Source organism: Bactrocera tryoni, chromosome 3 (genome assembly GCF_016617805.1).
Source record: "Bactrocera tryoni isolate S06 chromosome 3, CSIRO_BtryS06_freeze2, whole genome shotgun sequence".
NCBI lineage: Eukaryota > Metazoa > Arthropoda > Insecta > Diptera > Tephritidae > Bactrocera > Bactrocera tryoni.
Genome location: NC_052501.1, coordinates 50162087 through 50179541, shown reverse-complemented (window position 1 = coordinate 50179541; position 17455 = coordinate 50162087). Strand labels below are relative to the sequence as shown.

At 35.3% G+C, this 17455-nt stretch overlaps 1 pseudogene; it reads left to right on the top strand.

Annotated features, from left to right (window-relative positions):
- Nucleotides 1-17455, top strand: part of LOC120770656 — a 117391-nt pseudogene that overhangs the window by 39917 nt on the left and 60019 nt on the right.

Below are 17455 nucleotides of genomic sequence, written 5' to 3'. Positions count from 1 at the left end.
ATACCGATAGAATCCGATTTAATTTTACATAAAGTAGATATTCAAGAAACAAAAAATCTGCTCGCATCAATGAAAGATAACATAGATATTTTTAGTGAAAGTCAAAGAAACTATATAATAAATCAAGTAGATACACTCATAAGTAAACTAAAAACAATAACACCTACAAGTAGACAAAAAAGGGGACTAATAAACATAGTAGGCAATGCATGTAAATATCTTTTTGGTACAATGGATAATACTGACCAAGAAGATATCACCAACCATCTTAACACAGTCGATTCTAACTTACATAATTCTATAACAGAATTAAATCAGCAAATAAAAATTAACAGTCACTTTAACTCAACAATACAGCTTATTAAAGAAACAATAAACCAGAATCAGAAGAATGTTCTTTATCAGATAGGAGGATTGCATAAAACTATAAAAGATGTTTTGTTACAAAATACCTATTTAGAAAAATTACTTATGTTAAATTCAATTAAAAATCATATTGAGCATATTCAAACATATATAACTACAGCACAAAATGGCATAAATGATGCCAATATCCTTACAAAAAATGAAATAGATTATTATAATATAAACATTGGAAAAATTAAATACTTAAGAACGGCAATATTTGAAAAAGAAAGAGAATTAATATTTGTAATCAAAGTACCTAAAATATCTTTTAATATACAAGTAATAACTATAATACCTATCCCTTATTTAAATAAAGAAATAAATGCTGAAAATTTAAATGTATTCAAATATAATGATATGATCTATAAGTACAAGAAGAATAAATACATAAATGAATGTACCATTTCAAAACACTGGACAATAGATAAGACATGTGAATTAATTACAAATGTTAACTCAGAAATAATTATTATTAATGACGAAATCATAATTGTAAAAACTGCAAAAAATTATTTAATTCAAAATAATTGTGGCTCGGAAACATTACAGTTAAATGGAAATTATGTAATAAAATACAACAACTGTTCAATAGAATTAGCAAACCAAAAATTTTCAAATAATTACAAAATGTTTATAATAATATTAATGTGCAATCATTGTAAAAGAAATAAATAAAGAATTCAGGAGAATCCTTCGTCTAGGGGTGGAGGAGTTACATATATAGTTCCACAAACAACAATATGTAATGAAAACTCCAACGTAGACGAAATCATGAGAAAATATTTAAATCAACCCAACAACATTACTGTGTAAAACACTTATTTATTTGTTGGTTTGATTTAAATTGACACTCATATAAATATGTATAACGAAAATGCAAGTGTCGTTGCTTCATAAAAATTAAACAATGCTACTTGCAATGTAAACAATTTGTATTTAAACGTTGTGGCTTAAATTTCATGTCACCGAACTTAAATTTATGAATACTACATGAAACGTTATTACTTTTACTTTCATAAGCAAAAGTCAAAGTAATATCCAATTACGTAGGAATATTTGTATGTCCACTTAAAAAAGGTACTTATGCTACATAAATGTCAATGCACCGATTTTGATTTTGTTAATATTTGCTTATTTTGAACAATATTGAAGGTTTCAGTTTAAGAACGAAACTATTATAAAATTAGTCTTAAGATTCATTTGAATAAAGGAACAGCTTAAGCTCGTTTTTTAATTAAACCTTTATTTCATTTCTCGCGCGATGTTTTGCTCCAAGTCGTTCATCGGAGCCGGTTTGTCTTCATAGACTTTGACTTTACATATCCCCACAGAAAAATGTCTAACGGGGTGATATCACACGATATTGGTGGCCAGTCGACCGGCCCAAAACGTGATATTATGTGCTCAAGTGTTTTTTTGATAATTTGCTGGTTTACATACCCATTGAGTCAGAAAAGGCCTCATCGCTGAACAAAATTTGGTTCGAAAACGTTGGCACTTCTAGGAACTTTTTTAGAGTCCATAGAGCGAAGGGATGTTGCTTGGGAAGGTTGAGGTGCTTCAGTTCTTGCACAAGATGTATCTTGTAGAGTTTTAATTTAAGATCTCTACAACAAATGCGCCAAGTTGTTCCATACGTCAGTCCGAGTTGCTGCGAATTCCGCCGAATCGACTCTCCACGGTCTTCGTGTACACTCTCAACTACGGCTGCTATATTTTCATCACTGTATGCTAGGTGCGATCTATTCGATCGAATGTTATCCAATAATGAATGCTGGGTCTCAAGATGCAGTTGCGAAGCGCTCGAAATACATTTTTTAAAAAACGTGAATTTTCGTAATAAACTTGAACGATTTGTAAACTTTCGTCAAATAATACATACATATATAGTCGGACGCTAAGCTACACTGAAAAGAGCATGTCAAAAAAGGAGTGAGCTTGATACAAAATTTGTTAAACTTTACCGCCTAGTTGGCAGGAAATCCACTTTATCAATTAAAAACAAACTGGTAGTTTACAATCAAGTTCTGAAGCCAGTTTGGGCCTACGGAGCTTAAATATGGGTTTGCCCAAGTCAAAGCTGTATTGCTACTCAGCGCTTTCGAAGTAAGGTACTAGGGACTTTTCTTAATACTCCTTGGTACGTTAGAAGCCTCCAGACTCCTCGAAATTGCTTTCATTTTTATATGCTACGTACAATTGTAAAATAATAATAAAAAAATGGACTTGAGCTCGATATATCAGTTTGTATGGAAGCTATACGTAAAAGTTGTCCGATATTGGCGGTTCCAACAAATGAGCATTTTATATTGATATCTCGAAAACTGAGGGTCTCGTCTATATATACGACACGGTTAAATCAACTCGTCACGCTGATCATTTATATATTTACTTTATAGAGACTGCGAAGTTTCCTTTTGACTGTAACGCACATAGTGGAAAACTTATATACATCCTACTTATATACAATGTGCCTTAATGTCTTTACAGTGTTATATGTATAATAAAGTTAAGTTATTTATGAATTAAAAGCTTCGAATATTTTAAAAATGTATAGCACATAGAATTTCAGTAAAAACCTCACAAAACTGAGAAAGCAAAATTAAACTATTTTATTTATAAAAATATTTGTTTAAAAATTTTACATATTCTTGTTCTTTCTTTCTATTTATTTAATTAAACGCAAAGCATTGACAGTTTAAATGAAACTTATTTACTTCTGCTAATACATATTTATATACATTACATATTTTTGAGGAAATGGAAATATAAATTTTTAAGTTTCTTCTCAGAAAAACAATAAAATCATCAGCATTAGTTCTTCTTCTCATAATTTAAAAGCGTTCTTCGTTATGCGAAAAGTCATCAACATTCGTATATAAGTATCTCTACATATATACATATACATGGTTATATTTTCTCGACTTCTTTCCTGTACTTTAAGTACTTCACGTGTTATTTATGAATTTCACATTTTCGCCCACATTAAAAACTTTTGTTGAAAGTATTCGCTGAAAAATTTCCTAAAATTATGCACTTTCAAGTGAAATTGCTTTTTTATGTGCTGTAAAACATGGCGAAAGAATAATTGAGAAAAAAGTGCGTACGCCTAAATGCATGCAACGCTTTACTGCTTACCTTAAGCACTTTATCAGCAGTTGTTTTTTTTGATTTGCTGAGCGCCGACTTCCATACAATTTTCACGTTACCTCCAACGCCTTAAATCATTTCAGGCGCCAACACAGGCTGTTTTCAAACTTTTCGCCTGTTTTTTGTTGGGCTTACTTCTTGTAGACGCTTTCAATAGTTTATTTCCATTAATTCAAGTTGAGTGAATTTTGTGAAACTTTTAACCCTTTCTTCTAATGCCTCATTTATTTTGACATTTTTTGATATAATATATTATATATTTAATTCATCACCTCTTTTCTTTCTCTCCCAGCTCCTACTGTGAGCGCGGATGTCGCTATTGAAAACGTGTTATGTGCAACCTCCAGCATATCCTGGCCTATATCCGCGTGCACTGAACTGCCATTATAAATTGCTTACGCGTCAGCCATATATAAGACTTAATTGTAGAATGAGCACTTCGCGGTGGATAGACAGAGGTAAGTAGATGAATAGTCAGTTGAAATAGTAGTTGATATCATTTGCAAATAAATCGAGCGTAGTTGAGGCTATATTAGAAATCCTAAAAGAGTACGCCTCTACTTTTATAGTATATAAATACAAAATTAAATATACAAAATATAGATACAAAAAACATATAAAATGCATAAACTGGTTGGGTTTGGAGTTTGCTGCTTACACCAATTGAGCTTGAAACATCGACAAGTACAATAGGGAGATAAAGATCTCTTGACTAAAATGTCCTTAAGAAACAATTACCTGCCCCAGTTTGTACAGTCCAAGTTTGTGCGTCACTTGCGTTTCTAATATGAGTCCTCCCAAAATAAGCTCCTTCATGCAGTAACAGGTGTTTTCTGAGATTTGTAGTTTTCATTGAGGCTGCTGTTGTTTCAGAGTTTGTGCTTTTGACAGCTGGATTTCTACTTAGTTTAGTTTATTATTTTATAATAAACATATGTATGCTTGCAAATTGTACAAATTTATTACCAAACAAGGAAAAACGTTAACTTCGGTTGCACCGAAGCTAAATACCCTTCACAGGTGCATTTCTGTTAGTAACTATGTATTCAGTTTGTATAGTAATTCGTTCTGAACAATTGTTTGGAGATTATATTGTTACCATTTGCAGGAATCCATGCCAAATTTCATGAAGATACCACGTCAAATGCGAAAGTTTTCCATACAAGCCTATGATTCTGATCGTTCTTCTTCTTCTTACTGTCTTAGACTGAGGTTTGAGTGCATAAGCAGTGCAATTAGCTTAACCATGTCGACAATTGACACTGGAATGCAGACAGTGAACAGTAAACGAAGAGCAGCCCCTAACTACCCTCTTTCATCTTCTCGAAAACTAGCCAGAGTGGATATCGATACTGACAACAACAACGAAAACCGGTTTGAGATACTTAGTAATAAGGAAAGCGACAACAACAATGTAACCAATAGTAACGAAGAAGTGAGCGTTGAATCAGCAAACAGACCACCGCCAATCGTAATACCAAATGAGTCAAATATTAGTGGAATGGTTCTTGTTGTCTCCAAAGCCATAAACAAAGCTAATTTCTACTACAAAACACAAACAGATGGACAAACAAGAATAACTACAAAAACAATTGAAGCTTACCGCTCTCTTGTTAAATATTTGAATGAAAAGAATATGGAATGTCACACATACCAGATCAAGCAAGAGCAATATTTTCGGGTGGTGATTAAAAATCTTCATCCTACATCTGAAATTGAAGACATTAAGAAAGAAATTGAAAATTTTGGTCATCGTGTAAGAAGAGTCAGCGACATTACAAGCCGTGCAGACAAAAGCCCACTCCCCTTATTTTTCGTCGATATTGAACCAGCTAAGAACAACAAAAATATTTATGACATCAGATACTTAGTTAATGCAGTCGTTCAGGTGGTACCACCAAAGCAAAATAATTCCATTGTCCAATGTCACAGATGTCAAGAGTTTGGGCACACGAAAAGTTATTGTAACAAATCTTTTGCTTGTGTTAAATGCGACTCTAATCACAACACTACCGAATGTACCAAAGAAAGAAATGCTCCTGCCAAATGTGCAAACTGCTAGCACGAACATCCAGCTAACTATCGCGGGTATCAAGTACACCAGTCACTGTAAACCAAATATAATGCTAGCAAAGCACGCACGATGGAGAGCCCGCTTGTTTATAAAGCCACAGAATCCACAAATTTGCAAAAACAAAATTCATTTTTCAACAGCAAAACAAAAAACATGGCCTCGTATGCTGATGCTGTAAAAACAACTAACCTTGATCAATTTTTAGAAAAAATTGAGATAGTAATTAACGCACAGACTGCTCAGATAAGTAATTAATTAGCAATAGCCAATAGTTTATTGAACAAAGTATGCATCTAAACTTAAGAATAGCAATTTGAAATGCCAACGGTATTGTCAACCATATTAACGAAATCGAATCATTTCTTAACAAAAATTGTATAGATGTATTTTTAGTTTCCGAAACTCATTTTTCACAAAGATCATTTTTTAAAATTAGAGGATACGACATAGTTTATTGTAACCACCCTGGGGGTAGAGCCCGAGGCGGGTCAGCGGTGATTATTAACTCAAAAATTAAATATGAACCATTGAAAGAAATTTGTTCACCTTCGATGCAAATTTCACGCATAAAAATCAAAACAAACACACGATCAATAGCTATTGGCGCTGGATACTTTCCACCCAGACACACAATCAGTTGCATAGAATATAAAAATATGTTTAGCGAATTCGGCTCGACATTCTTACTCGTAGGAGACTTTAACGCCAAGCACCCTTGGTGGGGCTCTCGCTTAAATAATCCGAAAGGTAACGAACTATTTAAATGCATTATGAATAGGAATTTATCACTTCTCTCGACGGGTATGCCTACCTACTGGCCATTGGATCCCACTAAAGTTCCGGATATGTTAGATTTTGTTGTGTAATCAGGCCTCTCTAGTAATTTGCTAAAAATTGAAGAAAACTTTGAACTAAGCTCTGATCACTCACCCTTAATTGCGGTACTCCAATCATCACCTATAATTCTTCAAAGTAAACCAAAAATTGTGACTCCACGTACTAATATTCCATCATTTTCTTACTGGTTAGACAATTATATTGATCTTAGTGTTAAGAACCACTGACCAATGAGACGACTTTGTTGAAAAATTTTACAACGTCATTGTAGAAGCAGGTTTTATCTCAACTCCACAAGATACTTTTGTAGTAAACAGTACCTTTATCCCTGCGGAAATCAAACCTCTAATTAAGGGAAAACGATCGTTGAGGAAAATATGGTAAAGGACCCGGAATCCAAGTGACGAATTAATTTTAAACAGAGCTACTAAATGTTTAAAAACCAGGCTTAAACAGTTAAAAAACAACTCCCTTGAAACCTTTTTAACCAACCTTAGCTCTAACGCAACTCGCTCTGAATGTCTGTGGAATGCCACAAAATTTCTCAAACGCCCAAAAGCCAGAAAGGTTCCAATAAAAGACTCCAGCAATTCATGGTATCGGTCAGATGAGGATAAAGCAGAGGCGTTTGCTAAGTACTTAAATGAAGTATTCACACCATTTAATTTTATTAATGCATCTGATGAAAGGAAAGTGATGCACTTTTTGGATACTCCATGCCAAATGGATTTTCCAATAAGGCGTATTATTTTATCGGAAGTGAAAGAGGAACTGGCAAAATGTAGCAACAAAAAAAGCCCAGGCTACGATCAGATAGACCACGCAGTACTAAAGCACTTAACGGAGAAGTCCATGCGAGCTCTTACTATTATATTCAATGATATACTAAGGCTTCAGCACTTTCCTACAGCCTGGAAATGTGCAGAAATAATTATGATTGCTAAACCAAAAAAACCCGAAAACTTAGTTAGTTCGTATCGCCCCATAAGTCTACTGGTCGCTTTCTCAAAGCTATTCGAAAGAATTCTCTTACGAAGAAATTTAAATATAATTCCGGACCAACAGTACGGGTTCGCAGACAGCAAGGAACTCCTGAACAATGTCATAGAATGTTTAATAAAATAAGGTCAACTTTAGAGCAAAAATAATATTGTTCAGGTGTATTCCTTGATGTGCAACGAGCATTCGATAAAGTCTGGCACCCCGGACTGCAAATTTACAAATTAAAGAAAAATTTACCTGCTCCCTGTTTCTTTCTTATTAAATCTTAATTAAAAGATAGACAATTTTATGTTAGGGTTGGAAATGAGTACTCAAGTATGTATAAAATAAAATCAGGTGTACCACAGGGAAGTGTTTTAGGGCCATATCTTTATTCGATATTCACAGCGGATATCCCGAAAAACAACGATGTTACGATAGCAATATTCGCTGATGACACTGCAGTCCTAACTTCAAATAAAGTATCTTCAGAATCTTCTGACATACTACAAAATTACTTATTCCAACTAGATCAAGATGTGGAACATTAAAGTCAATTCAGATAAATCTGGCCATGTTACTTTTACCCTAAGAAAAGGTGATTGTCCTTCAATCAAAATTTTTAATACAGCCATACCTGTTAGTGATCATGTGAAATACCTGGGGTTACACATAGATAGAAGGCTTACCTGGAAATATCATGTAAAAGCGAAAAAAGAACAAATTAATATAAAATTGAGAAGTCTTTATTGGCTTCTGGGTAAAAAATCTGTTCTTTCTCTTGAAAATAAACTGCTAATTTATAAAACCATCATCAAACCTATTTGGACTTATGCGATACAAATATGGGGCACAGCAAGCAATTCAAATATTGAAATAATACAATCAAAAACTCTCAAGTCAATTACAAAGCTCCATGGTATGTTTCAAAGCATACTATTCACAGAGATTTAAAAATATGCAAAGTGAAAGATGAAATAAAAAAAGTTTAGTGAAATATACAAAATCAGGTTAGAGATCCATCCCAATCCTTAAGCAGTGGCATTACTACAGGCACCCACTACAACAAGGTTAAAAAGAAAAGACATATTAAACTTGTAAACCAGCACGCATGCAGGTAATGTAAATACATAACTTTAGCACAAACTAGTCTGTGATTATGTTATTTTAACATAAAGAAAATAGCAAATAATTATGTTAATTAGTATGTATGTAGTTTGGATTTTTATATTTATTATACTCTCGCAACAAAGTTGCTAAAGAGAGTATTATAGTTTTGTTCACATAACGGTTGTTTGTAAGTCCTAAAACTAAAAGAGTCAGATATAGGGTTATATATACCAAAGTGATCAGGATGACGAGTAGAGTTGAAATCCGGATGTCTGTCTGTCCGTCCGTCCTTCCGTCTGTCCGTCCGTCCGTGCAAGCTGTAACTTGAGTAAAAATTGAGATATCATGATGAAACTTGGAATACGTATTTATTGGCTCCATAAGAAGGTTAAGTTCGAAGATGGGCAAAATCGGACCACTGCCACGCCCACAAAATGGCGGAAACCGAAAACCTATAAAGTGTCATAACTAAGCCATAAATAAAGTTATTAAAATGAAATTTGGCACAAACGATCACACTAGGGAGGGGCATGTTTGGACGAAATTTTTTGGAAAAGTGGGCGTGGCCCCGCCCCTACTAAGTTTTTTGTACATATCTCGGAAACTACTATAGCTATATCAACCAAACTCTGTAGAGTCGATTCCTTCAAGCATTTCAATATACAGTTTAAAAATGGAAGAAATCGGATAATAACCACGCCCACCTCCCATACAAAGGTTATGTTGAAAATCACTAAAAGTGCGTTAACCGACTAACAAAAAACGTCAGAAACACTAAATTTTACGGAAGAAATGCCAGAAGGAAGCTGCACCCAGGCTTTTGTTTTAAATTGAAAATGGGTGTGGCGTCGCCCACTTATGGACCAAAAACCATATCTCAGGAACTACTCCACCGATTTCAATGAAATTCGGTATATAATATTTTCTTAACACTCTGTTCACTTGTACGAAATATGGGTGAAATCGGTACACAACCACGCCTTCTTCCAATGTAACGCTATTTTGAATTCCATCTCATGCCTTCTCTATATAATATATACATTAGAAACCAATGATGATAGCGGAATAAAACTTTACACAAATACGGTATTTGAAAAATATGTAAATGCGAGAGTATAAAATGTTCGGTGACACCCGAACTTAGCCCTTCCTTACTTGTTTTTATTATACTGTCACTAAACAGAGGGTCACTTTAGTAACCCTCATAATTAATTTCTTGAAGATATATCGTCAAATGAGGCAGTTTCCCATACAAGAACTTGATTCCGATCGTTCAGTTTGTATGGCAGCTATATGCTATAGTTAACCGATCTCAACAATTTCTTCGGAGATTACATTGTTGCCTTAGAAATTAATCTGTGCCAAATTTTGTGAATATACCTTGTCCAATGTGAAAGTTTTCCATACAAGAACTTGATTCCGATCATTCAGTTTGTATGGCAGCTATATGCTATAGTGCTCCGATATCGGCAGTTCCGACAAATGAACAGCTTCTTGAAGAGAAAATGACGTTTGTAAAATTTCAAAACGATATCTTAAAAACTGAGAGACTAGTTCGTATATATACAGACAGACAGACGGACATGGCTCAATCGACTCAGCTCGTCATACTGATCATTTATATACTTTATAGGGTCTCCGACGCTTCCTTCTGGATGGTTACAAACTTCGTGACAAACTTAATATACCCTGTTCAGGGTATAAATATATGTTCATATATATGATATAATCGCCCAGCAGAGTAAGTAATTCGAGCAGCCGTGGTTCGGTCTCGGTTTATCTAGTAGATAACGCAGAGACGCCGTACAGTACGTACCACTCTGTTGTGGAACGTAATTTCCAAGGAGGTCCAAATGAGTTCATCCCACATCCCGCGCAATAATAACAGCTGTGCCAATTCACTTTATGGAAGGTTTTTAGGAAGAATCTTGGTTTGCGAGCTTACAAAATCCAACTCTTTTATAAACTGAAACCGAACGACTATCTGGTATGTGGCACGTTCAGTAAATCTCGATGCCAATTGTTGATATGCCATTATGTTCTCAAAACCTCACGGTTTGGTATGCTCTTTGAGCAGGGGAAGTCATTGGTCCATATTTATTCAAAACGAAACTGGCTATAATGTTGGAGTCGATGTTGAACGCTATACAGCAATACCCGAAATGGAAGATGTTGATGTGGACGGCCTTTCCTTCCAACAAGATGGCGCCACATTCAATGTAGCCAACGGAACAACCATTTCACTGAAGTAAGCTATGGAAAATTTCTTGTTCACATACTAATGCAATTGCTACAAAAAGAGGTCGTAAACTGAGCCCCCGGCTGGAACTTATTCGAGCCAGTTGCGGTGGTCACTTGCCTCCATCTATCTCCATCCATCTCAATTTTTTCTTGAAATTTAAATACCTACCTAAAAAAAAACTATTGTAATTTTTTACATTTTTTTAATATACATATATAAATATAAATATTCAAAAACGCTGAATTCTTCACAAGATTCGTTAAAACCTAATGAACTCGCGGGAGTGTTCATCAAAAATTTTGCGAAATCTTAGTAGGCTTTCAAATTCCAAGGATATCTTATTAGAAAATTTTATTAAAACATTGCCCATTTAGAAAGTATTATCGATTATATATTCTTTCATTATGACGGAAAAGCTAATCTGAAGGGAAGTTTCCCATAAGAAGCGTACTTCTAAAGAATCCTTTAATATAATTTTGCTGGCCGCATCTTGAAAAGGATTCTCCCTATCACGGCAATCACTGCTCATTATGTGATGCAAAGCGAGTCACTTTTCCTAAAGATTACAATTGCAAACACATTACTGGAACTCCGCAAATTAAAGCAAAGTTAACAGTAGGGCGGCAATATCATACGGATACAAAGGAATGTTTTGTCTTAATATTTTATACAGTAAGATAACTAGCCCGAAATAACCTCGAACGTATGTTTTATTAATAAAAACCTAATACGAAGTCTTAATATTTCAAAAATTAAAAACTTTACTTTCTTCAAATTTACTAGATAAGAACAGATTCACTAACAGATGCTATCGAAGTGCAAGGCCTTACCGTCCTTCAAGACAAAAGTTATTTTATTTCATTAATGTTATGAAACTACCTCCCAAAAGGACAGAAACTAATCCTAAAGTAATGCCTAACTAGTACCCCCATTGTGCTAAGGCTTTAAGTAACTTTTATTTTCCTTCGGCATATTAAGGTATAAAGAAATTTTATAAAAAAAATAAACTTTTTACTTACACTTATAAAGAAATGCGCTACATAGGTCTGAACTGGCTTCAAATGTGTACTTAACTGTTACGGGTTGGTCTCTATTGTCCTATCTTTGCTAGTGTGTGGACTGCTCCTAACAGGTTCTCAGGTTCTTTCGCCATTAAAGCAAACAAAATTAATTTGTTTTGTTGCTCTAAAAGACTCGAAAAGGGAAACACCATTATTTGAAAAATATTGTTTTTTTTTTATTTGGAAATCCGTATAAAATCATTTTTTTTAGCATCAAAAACCCCATGCATGCATTTGCAACCAAATCAACACATTAAAACAGAAACAAAATGAACTGCTGATGGAAAAATACTCGAAAATGAGTGTGAGCGAGTGTTTTTGTGCTTTGGCCCTTTTTTATGCCCAGCATAGCCTACTTTTAGGCCTTAGGCTGTCACCAGTACCCAATCAATGCTGCAAGCACTACCATCCCGTCGCATCTAACACCAGTGAAATGTAACAATGCCAACTGTCATGGCGTATGAGCGACATTTCAGTGCATTTGCCATGCGGCGGCCATCCCGCATTGATATACACCAAAAATTAATGCGAATTTGTCATTTTGGCACGTTTTTGGCTGAGCAAATGCATCGGCAGACGGCAGTACAAAAGCGGCAGCCGGCAGCCACTGCTGAAAAAAATTAGTTACACAGACAAGGAGAGAATTAGTGTGTATGTTTGATATACATGTATTTTGGGTATGGAAGGGCACTATACATTAGATTTTTGTATAAACTTACATTTTTATGTTTAAAGTTAAGAACTACAGGCTACGGTTCGTATTTGGAAAGAAATTTAACAGGTGAACAAAGATTTGTCGTTTAAGCGTTCAATCAAGCAAATGTTTTGTGTATATTTGGTTTTGCCATATTAACGCTACAAAAGTGGACCAAAGAAGGGACAACAAACGATACAACAACGAGTCGAAATTATTAAAATTTACTACCGAAATTCTGAGTCAGTGGCCTCAACTTTAAGTGTGCTACGTCCAATTAATGGTCGTTATAATCGTCCTGTGGGATCAAAAATTACGCGTCTAATGGAAAATTTTGAATCCACAGGCACAGTATGAAATGCTCCCGTGCCAGTAAGACAAAGAAGTGCACGGAGTCTCGAGAATATTTCTGCCGCTAACACATCAATTTAGGAAGACCCTAGTAAGTCGTTCTCAAGCGTTGGGCATCTCTCTGACGTCGCTGTTGCGAATTTGGCAAAAAGATCTTGGTCTGCATCCTCACAAAACCAAAACGGCTTAAGAACTGAAGCCACTTGGTCACAAAAATCGTCGCATGTTCGGGACTTAGGTTGAGCAACGGCGCCCCAAGCCACAAGCCTCACAGCGAATGTCACAATCGATTTATTGAAAACTAAGTTTGGTGAACGTATTATCTCACGAAATGGCTGTTAGACTATTTTCTGTGAGGCTACGTCTATGATCTCTGCCAACAAGCCAGCGACGGATGATGAACTTCGTAAGAATATCGAAAGTGAAATCTCAGCAGTATCAGCCGATTTATATTTGAAAACCGTCGAAAATGGGGTTCAGCGTCTGGACTCCTAAAAGCGTGCTCGTGGTGGCCATGCAAAAGAAATCGAGTTCGTTACATAATGGCATCAAATATATGTACTTTCACAGAAATAAAGAATTTCATTGATATCCCAAACCTTTTTTTAATAAAAAAAACTTTTTTAGCGCTCTTATTTAATAACCCGTTATGAAGTACTGAACTATAGTTTCTACATACTATAGTTTGTATTAGATTTATTATGTAGACTGTATACATGTGTTCAACCTGAGCTCAAATAAGCCATATCTAAAACATTGCCTATAACTCTTAACAAGTATAACGATAAATATTTATTTTATATATTGTATATACATTTTTTCTGTTAATTCTATATTCTTCTTCTTCTTCTTAATTGGCGTTGACACCGCTTACGCGATTATAGCCGAGTTAACAACAGCGCGCCAGTCGTTTTTTCCTTTCGCTACGTGGCGCCAATTGGATATTCCAAGCGAAGCCAGGTCCTTCTCCACTTGGTCCTTCCAACGGAGTGGAGGTCTTCCTCTTCCTCTGCTTCCCTCGGCGGGTACTGCGTCGAATACTTTCAGAGCTGGAGTGTTTTCTTCCATCCGGACAACATGACCTAGCCAGCGTAGCCGCTGTCTTTTAATTCGCTGAACTATGTCAATGTCGTCGTATATCTCGTACAGCTCATCGTTCCATCGAATGCGATATACGCCGTGGCCAATGCGCAAAGGAACATAAATCTTTCGCAGAACCATTCTCTCGAAAACTCGTAGCGTCGACTCAACGGTTTCTGTCATCGTCCAAGCCTCTGCACCATATAGGAGGACGGGAATTATGAGTGACTTATAGAGTTTGGTTTTTGTTTGTCGAGAGAGGACTTTGCTTCTCAATTGCCTACTCAGTCCGAAGTAGCACCTGTTGGCAAGAGCAATCCTGCGTTGGATTTCCAGGCTGAAATTGTTGGTGGTGTTTACGCTGGTTCCAAGATAGATGAAATTATCTACGACTTAAAGTTATGACTGTCAACGGTGATGTGAGAGCCAAGACGACTCTTTCTTTGATAACAGGAGATATTTCGTCTTGCCCCCGTTCACTGCCATACCCATTTTCTGTGCTTCCTTGTCCAGCCTGGAGAAAGCAGAACTAACAGCGCGGGTGTTAAGGCCGATGATATCAATATCATCGGCATACGCCAGCAGCTGTACACTCTTATAGAAGATGGCACCTTCTCTATTTAGTTCTGCAGCTCGAACTATTTTCTCCAGAAGCAGGTTGAAGAAGTCGCACGATAGGGAGTCGCCTTGTCTGAAACCTTGTTTGGTATCGAACGGCTCGGAGAGGTCCTTCCCGATCCTGACGGAGCTTTTCGTGTTGTTCAACGTCAGTTTATACAGCCGTATTAGTTTTTCGGGGATACCAAATTCAGACATCACGGCATAAAGGCAGCTCCTTTTCGTGCTGTCGAAAGCAGCTTTGAAATCGACGAAGAGGTGGTGTGTGTCGATTCTTTTTTCTCGGGTATTTTCCAAGATTTGGCGCATGGTGAATATCTGGTCGGTTGATGATTTTTCAGGTCTGAAGCCACACATCAGTTTGTTGACGGTGGGCTTTAATCTTTCACATAATACGCTCGATAGAACCTTATATGCGATGTTGAGGAGGCTAATCCCACGGTAGTTGTCGCAGATTGTGGGGTCACCTTTTTTATGGATTGGGCATAGCACACTTTAATTCCAATCGTTGGGCATGCTTTCGTCCGACCATATTTTATAAAGAATCTGATGCATGCTCCTTATGCATATTCTATATTCTTATGTTCCATAAAACGAAACTTTACACATTTTGTTTTTATATTTCTAAATTTAGTTGATACGTTAATCCTGTTTGGGTTAATTTTTATTTACATGAATTTATATAAAATTCTTATTTTCCTTTAAACTGAATTTTATATTTTCTGACCTTCTGGTTTTTAAATTTGACTATATAGTGCTCCCCATCTTCTACTCTTTTTAACAATCTTACTTGTCTATATGGATAACATACTTTAATTAATCGTTTTCTTACATTTTCTGCATATTTATTGTTGTTTTCGTTTTATATATTTTTATACTCTCGCAACAAAATTGCTAAGGAGAGTATTATAGTTTTGTTCACATAACGGTTGTTTGAAAGTCCTAAAACTAAAGGAGTCAGATGTAGGGTTATATATACCAAAGTGATCAGGGTGACGAGTAGAGTTGAAATCCGGATGTCTGTCTGTCCGTCCGCCCATGCACGCTGTAACTCGAGTAAAATTGGGATATCATGATGAAACTTGGTACACGTATTTCTTGACTCCATAAGAAGAATAAGTTCGAAGATGGGCAAAATCGGCCCAATGCCACGCCCACAAAATGGCAAAAACCGAAAACCTATAAAGTGTCATAAGTAAGCCATAAATAAAGATATTAAAGTGACATTTGGCACAAAAGATCGCATTAGGGAGGGGGATATTCGGACGTAATTTTTTGGATAAGTGGGCGTGGCCCCGCCCCCTACTAAGCTTTTTGTAAATATCTCGGAAACTACTATAGCTATGTCAACCAAACTCTATAGAGACGTTTCCTTTAGGCATTTCCATATACAGTTCAAAACTGGAAGAAATCGTACAATAACCACGCCCACCTCTCGTACAAAGGTTAAATCGCTAAAAGTTCGTTAACCGACTAACAAAAAAACGTCAGAGACACTAAATTTTTCGGAAGAAATGGCAGAAGGAAGCTGCACCCAGGCTGTTTTTTTAAATTGAAAATGGGCTTGGCGTCGCCCACTTATGGACCTAAAACCATATCTCAGGAACTACTAATCTAATTAATTTTACAGCAAAATTAAAAAATATCTAAATGACGGATAATGAAATCTCGATTATCACTTTATCATGCGAGAGTATAAAATGTGCGGGGACACCCGAATTTAGCCTTCCTTATATGCTTTTAATTATTTGGGGATAATTTTTTGGTGTTTCTTTATTGAAAAATATATTGTAGTCCAGTGAAAAATTGTATGATTATAGGTATAAATTGTTTTTCTTCCGTTGTATGTGTTAGCCTCAACCTTTCCTTGAGTGTTTTGTGAAGTCGTTAATATCACTTTTACCTGTTTTGCCTGTTGCTACTTCAACTTTAATGTTCATTTGAACATACCATTCTTTAATAATTGCGTTAATTAAGCACTGATCTTAATCAATTTTCATAACTTTCGGAAGTCCTATTGTATTAAATATTCTTGATAACGCTCTTTTCGACTCAAGCTAGTTTAATGCTTTAACATTCTCTATCATGGCAAATTTAGAAAATATTTCAATACGTGACAAATAATTTTCGTTTTCCCACTTCCAAAAGTCTAAGAAAAACTTTTCTCTGTCACTTTTACAGTGGTTGCAAAGCTCACCATTATTAATACTTGTAATGTTCGAAATTTCTTTCAGATAATTTGGATAATAAAATTTGTCTTTAAAACATTTTGAAACTTCTTCAATCCCTTATTGAAGTCCACTCAAGTGAATTTCTGTAACAATCGATTTAAACTCAGAATATTTTAAAATATTTTTTAATTTATTACTTGTTCTGCAAACCCTGTTTCTACTACTGCTAATCAAACTTTTATAAATATCTTGTAGATATAAAAAATCATTGTTGTTTGGCAATGATTTTATTTTTAAGAGATAAGATTTTACTAATTCTTTTATACATTCTGAAGTCAATTTTTGTATGGTGATCAGAGTTAAATTATTACCAACTATTTTAGGATAATTACTTTTATTTCTCCTTATTAGCTTTACTTGTATTTTAATCAAATTTTGCGGTGTTTTAGTCGTACGGATATGACTTTGTGCATCTTCCTGGCCTGAATGAATTGTTGCACAAATCGAGGCAATTTCTTCTTGCTCGGTATTGCATTCCTCTATTTTGATGCAAGATAATGCATCCGGAACGAATTATTTTACTTCAAAATCAAACTCGTTAAGGCGAATCTTTCACGTTTATAGCTTGCATTTGGTTGTTTTAAATTATGTAGCCACTGAAGTGATCTGTGGATTATA